General features: G+C 38.4%; 1 pseudogene; it reads right to left on the bottom strand.

Moving 5' to 3' along the window:
- Positions 1–1399: 1399 nt before the first annotated feature.
- Positions 1400–6414, bottom strand: LOC101424362 (chondroitin sulfate synthase 1 pseudogene; annotated as a pseudogene).
- Between the last annotated feature and the right edge of the window lie 248 nt (positions 6415–6662).

The following is a 6662-nucleotide window of genomic DNA, read 5'->3' as shown; positions in this document are numbered from 1 at the left end:
AGTGTATTTTGGTACACTCTTGATACACAAATATTATTAATAATAACTCATAGGTACTCCAGAAATGGCAAATCTTGAAACAATGGATATTAAATAGATTAAAGTACAGCAGATATAAAAGAGAGAACAAAACAGTTATTAAAGAATGAAAGAATTATCTCTGTCAACATAACACAGAAAGAAAGGAAGAAGTGAACAAAACCAGGTACAAGTTTTTGCCCTGTGTTTTCATTAGGGTATTTTTATTTCCTTTAGGTCACACACATTAGAGTACAATAATTATTTTTCTCATTCTAAGTATTAATAGTTTTACCCTTTAAAGAGAAGGATCCAGAAGAGAGAAAATCTCAAATCCTTTTTGAAATTACTGCCAGGTCCATTTAATCTAAACCACAGACAGCTAGTCTGTACAACCACAGCAGTCACACACATTTTGCTTTCCTCATTACCCTCACCTTAATACCTACATGACCACAGGAAGCACAGTTTGGGGGAAACAATCAATTTTGATTAGCTCTCCTAAGATGGTGCTTCAATGAGCAGATTTCCTAAATTTACAACAGAAATACAAAATGGCTTTAAAAAAAAAACAATAAAAATCACTATTTAAAAAAAGACAAAAGGGAGACCTGTGCAATGTTAACAGTCAATGGAACACTTGCCAGAGTGACAATGATGATCTGGTATAATAATCCTTTACAGAGACAGTGAATCTTTTCTGCTGTTGGACTGTAGCAAAGGAGTTTGAAAAGGAAGTGAAAAGAAAAAGTTTGGTTCATGAAGTACATTGCAAAATGTTTAAGCAGGTCTGCTGCATAATGATCTGCAAAGATGCATTCAAAGACAAACATTGATCATATTTTAGTTTACAAAGCTCAATATTGATCTTAAAGGAGTCTTCATTAGAAAACCAACTGCAAAGTATATTTGGACTTCAGAAATTGATCAAACAAAATTTTTTAAAAAGAGAAATTAATAATTAAAAGTGTCTATTTGAGCCCAGCTGAACAATAGGCTGTCTTCATTAAGCTGTTGTTATCCTTGCTTTGACTGTAGCTTGGATCAGTTTTTTTTTAAAAGCCACATTTTTTTTTAACTTTTTTTTAATTTGCCTTTTTTTAAAAGATATATAGATCACAAAATATGTTACATTAAAAAATGTAAGCAGTTCCCATATACCCCACACACTCCTCCCACATCAACAAAGTCTTTCAACATTGTGGTATATTCATTGCATTTGGCAGATACATTTTGGAGCACTGCTGCACCACATGGATTATAGTTTACATTACAGTTTATACTCTCCCCCAGTCCATTCAGTGGATTATGGCAGGATATATAATGTCCAGCATCTGTCCCTGCAATATAATTTAGGACAACTCCCAAAAGTGCCCCCACATCACATCTCTTCTTCCCTTTCCTTGCCCTCAGCAACTACTTTGGCCACTGTCTCCACACATGGTGACTTCTTTGTGACTTCTTTGGTCCCTAAGTATATTTTGTAGTGTATGTGGTCAAGATTCTGGTTACAGAAGACAGGGGGGTGGAAATGGACTACTCCTACTTCTTGGCTTCTGAATGTCTTCAAACCTGCTTGTATAACTTTGTTGAAAAGGTTCATATCCTCAGGCCCCCAACCTTGAATGAAAACATCCAATTGCCTACTCAGAGATCTCCCTTAAAAACACAAGTGTTGACAAATACATAGTTTCTTCAGAAACCTTTTTTTTTTTTTTAACAAAGGCAAAATAATTGTCAATAGGAACTTTCCCACATAAACAATCTTTGGGCCATAATGGCTAAAGATGTTTGGGAAATACATTTGTCAGCCCAGAACGATATTTGCACAACATCACAGAAGGAATTCTGTAGTAAACATGAAGTCAACATCACAGAAAAAGAGTAAGGATCCATTATTAAACTTGGAAAATCCTACTTCAAGGGCTAGCTCTTTGGAAAATCCTCCAGACACTGGCAAAAACTTATATAATGTCATACCTTGGTCCTCAACCACTTTGAAACTCAATGAATTTGTTACTCAATGCATTTTGATGTGAAAATTTTGCTTGGTAGTCATCATTTTTTTTGTACTCGATGCGCAAGCTAGAACATGGTGTCCTTTGCTTTGTGACACATTACTCCTTCCTGCAAAAACAAAGGGCCACATGTTAGTCATGTGGTAGCTCTTGTACATATTCTGTTGTGGTCTTATCTTAGTTACTATGGTCATTTTGTGCATTTTTGCATTTTTATTCATCATGGGTCCGAAGAAAATGAGCAGTGATAGCACTGAGCAGAAAAGAAATTACTTCACATCACCATTGAGCAAAAAAATAAATAATAGGTAAATATGACAGCAGTATTTCCATTAATGATCTTGTTAGGAAATACAATATGCTGAGAATAATGATCTCCAACATGATTAAAAATAAAAAAGCAAAAAAAAAAAAAGATAATTTAGAAATTCTGGAAGTGTTTAATAAAACAACATTGCATCTTTAAAAAAAAAATAAAAAAGCTTACTGCTTTTTTTTAAAAAAGGCTGATGTTGCAAAAGGAGTTAAAGCAGTATCAAAGATGCATTCCCAAACACTTAAGGAAGTTGAAAAGCTATTATTAATTTTGGTAAACCAGAAGAAATTAGAGGACAACAGTGTATCAGAAGCCATGGTATGTGATAAAATGAAAATGCTGCATGCTGATCTTTTGAAAACAAACAGAACTATGTGATGAGAGTTTTGAAGTTTTTAAAGCCACCCACAGGTGGTTTGATAATTTTAAAAAGAGGACCAGCGTCCAGAATGTCATGAGACATGGCGAGGCAGCATGTATTATTTAAAAACCTGCTGATGAATTTGTCAGTGAATTTCAGGACTACATAGAGGCTAAGGGTTTTTATTCCCCACCAAAGTTTTAATTGATGAGATCGGAATTTTTTTTGGGGGGTAGGGACCAAGGTATAACCTATATAAGAAAAGAGGAGAATGCATTACCAGGCCAATTCATAGGTCTGGAGGTCAATGCTGCTGATGCTGAGGAGGTAGAGAAGGAACATCGTGAAGAGCTCAGCACTGAGGAGCTGCAGGAACTACAAAATGATTAGCAAGAGGCGGCTGAAGTGATTTCTTCAGGTGAGGAGGAGATAAGGGAGGATGTGGCCAGTTCATTGATTAAAGAAATGTGTGCAAAATGTGCAGAAATTCAAAACTTTGTGGAGATGTACCATCCATTTTGACAAACAGAAATGTGAATTTATTGAATGACCAAACCATTTCACAGGAATTCCAAAAAGACAGATGCAGTCTTCATTCAATATGTTTTTAATGAAGGTGACAAAGAGTGTGTCACTGCCGGTGGTGCAAGTTGGAAAAAGGCAGAAAAGTGAAAGAACACCTGAAGTGCAAGTACTCGATGTTCTATTGGAGGGGAACTCTCCTTCCAAGCAACACACTATGTAACTTCTCCTCACCACAATCCTCCTACCATCTCATCAGGCCATGGATGCTTCTCAGTATAGGTAAAACGAAGTTTTTGTTTAATCTATGTATTTATTAATTTTAGGTTTATTTCTCATGTAAAGTAATGATATACAACCCTATCTCTTTTTAAATTTATTGAAGTATATCACTCATACATAAACATACGGGGTTGAATGGGACCTCACATATATATTTTTGATGTAATATTATTACAAAGTCAATAAAAAAAAAAGAAAAAAAAAATAAAGTAGAAGTTGTTATAAAAATATCAGTAATACAATCAGAATAATATTGTAAGCATATAATATGCAGGACCTCCTTGCACATGCAGAATGTGGTAATCTATATATTAGAAAATATTATTTGATGTTTGTTGTGTAAACATCCATTGTTTTCCAGAGAAATCACTTGGGCTTGAAGGAAAATGAAAAATCACTAATGGTTTTAGGCTACACTTTGAAAAATATTTTTAAAAGACAATGAAATTTTCCAATAAAATCCAATTTTAAAACAAAAAAAAATAAACATACATAAACAATAAGTGTTTAATAATAGTTGTGAACTTACAAAACAAACGTATATAACATCATACAGGACTCTCATAACTTATCCCACCACCAATAACTTGCATAAGTTAAACCTTTTTAACTAATGATTAAAAAACCATTGTCAAAATATTACTACTAAACTTGCATTGTTTTTAAACATTTTTAACTAAAGATTAAAGAACATTGTCAATATAATACTACTAAACTATTTTTCCCCTAACCAATCTGATTATTATTTTTATATCATTTATATATGAACATACATAAACCAGTGTATGGTAAAAGTTGTGAAGTTACACAGCAAACATGCATAACATCATACAGGGGTCCCCTACATCAACCCTCCACCACCTTGTATTGCCATGAGATGTTTGTTACAAATTATGAAAGAATTGTCAAAATCTTACTACTAATCACAGTCCTTATCTCATATTTGGTGTCTTTTTCCCCCAACCCACCCTATTAATATTTTTTACAATCCTTTCTTTTTACAAATGCCTTAAAAATGTGCACTGTCTTTGGTTTGAGAAAACATTAAATTTATTTACCTTATTTCTTATAGGAAAAATCTGTTTGGTCCTCATCATTTTTTGTACTTGTTGCACCTCCCAAGACCAATTAACGATGAGCACTAAGGTACCACTGTATCAGATTTAGAATAATGTTATAATCTCTCCTTAGTTTGATTTTCTTAGGCTTGTCAGGGTTGGCGTCCAAATTGAAATGCAGAATAAGCTTGACATTCTAATTTGTAATAAGACATTTCTTTTCAAAGTTTCCCATGAATCTCACAAACATATCAAAAGTCCAAAGGAATCCATGTATTTATCTTTGCTCTCATTCTTTGACCCAGGCAGCTGAAATGAAACAAGCTTTTTCAGGAAATGTGAGAGAAAGGATAAAGATCCAGATTCTTGTTAATTTTATTGGCCAGTTTCTTGCATCCAGTTCCTCCTGCTCCACAAACTGAATCTTTTGAAGGTCTGCTTTGTATGCCTTCTCACAGGAATCATCTTCCTGCCTTTGTGCTTTTTATAGAGAAGCATCAGGTCCAGGATTTATTCAGCCCCATACATGGGACTAATGCCAAGAGAGCTTTACTTTATATCCTCAAAATCAATGATGTGCCCTTTGGCCTTGGCATTGGTGTTGATCATTTCCATGACCTGCAAGACAACTGAGAACCAGAGAACTTCTTTCTGGGCTGAGACCATCCCTCTTCAAAAGAACCGAACATAAACAGCCGAATAAAATATTCCAGTAAGAAACTCCCATTCTAAAAATCTCCTCTCAGCGGGGCTGAAGTGTCATAAAAGGGGGAATTCCTAGCTGCATATCTTCTTTACAAATCTCAGCATTACTCTATTTGCTCATCGGGACAATTTCTAGGTGAAGATGCATTGTGCAGTGACAAAGTTCAGCTGTTTTGCAACTAAGCATATAATTGTGAAGTAGATACTGGGAGGGTGGGTTTTTGCTGGGGTGGGAATGTGATGGCTCAGTGAATTTACTGTTTTGGAGATCTCTAAAGTCCCCTTTTTTATTCTGTTCCTAATTCTCCTCCAAAAAAATATATTGTATCTGATAAGACCATACACACTGCACGCCTGCAAACCTCTAGAAGCATCTTTCTACCTCCACATCCTCATGGCTGCTGTACATTTCTTGGAGACATTTTCCCATGTGTATCAACATCCTCAGAAACACTTCCAGACTCAAGATCCTACACCCCACCCCATCCTATCCACATCCGTGCAGAAGTTTTTGCTGGGCTCCAGTGCCAGTTTCCCCATTTCTTCCCGATGCCCAGTCCTGTCTGCCCAAGAAAGAGGAGCTTGTTGCTATTCAAACTTCTCAGGAGACTTTTCAGATGATCGCCTTTGATGTATATGTCATCATATGCTCACATAAACCATTCCTACTTCCCCAGGTAGCGGTCATACATGTACTTGAGCATCATAAAGGACTTCTTCTAAAGGTCGGATTCTTCCATGCCCAGGACCCACACAACGGGAACGGGTATTCAGGTGTCTGAGCCCTCACTGCAAAAGTTTTCAACTCTCCCATGAATTGCCTCGGAATGGAACACATCTTGTAGGCGGCAGCCACGCCGGTCTGCAGGATTTTCTCCCACAAAGAAAATTCTTATTTTGCAGACCACCACCAGGCCCGACTCTGCAGCTGCGAAAGGAACGCACGGCCGCGCGGCGGGGGCTTGTGAAACTGCCCCAGCGATGGGGGCCAGTAGTCGGCGGGGCTCCCAGGGCGCAGCGGGTCAGCTCTCTTCTCCTCCGAGGGGCGGAAAAGGACAAGCCGCAAGGTCAGCACGAAGCCCAGCACCAGCCCAGGCAGCACGCTGAGCAGGCGCGCGGGCCACGCAACGCCATGCCCTCGCAGCTCCGCCAGTCGCGCGGGACGGCCGCCGCCGCTGCTTTTGCAGTTCTGTGGGGCTTCAGCCCCTGGACTCGCCCGCGGAGGACCGCCCACCCTAACGCCAGGAGATTGGCCTGGGCAGCGCGGCTCACGCCCGCCGCGCCCATTGCAGCCCGGGACTGCCAGCAGGCCCTAGGCCGGAGCTCTGTTCCTCGCGCCCAACCCAAACAGCCCCGGGCCTCGGCCGGCGCCTTTACGTGCC

The sequence above is a fragment of the Dasypus novemcinctus genome, chromosome 4, assembly GCF_030445035.2.
Source record: "Dasypus novemcinctus isolate mDasNov1 chromosome 4, mDasNov1.1.hap2, whole genome shotgun sequence".
Classification (NCBI taxonomy): Eukaryota; Metazoa; Chordata; class Mammalia; order Cingulata; family Dasypodidae; genus Dasypus; species Dasypus novemcinctus.
Note: the sequence above shows the minus strand (reverse complement) of the source record. Positions and strands in the feature narration are given on the sequence as shown.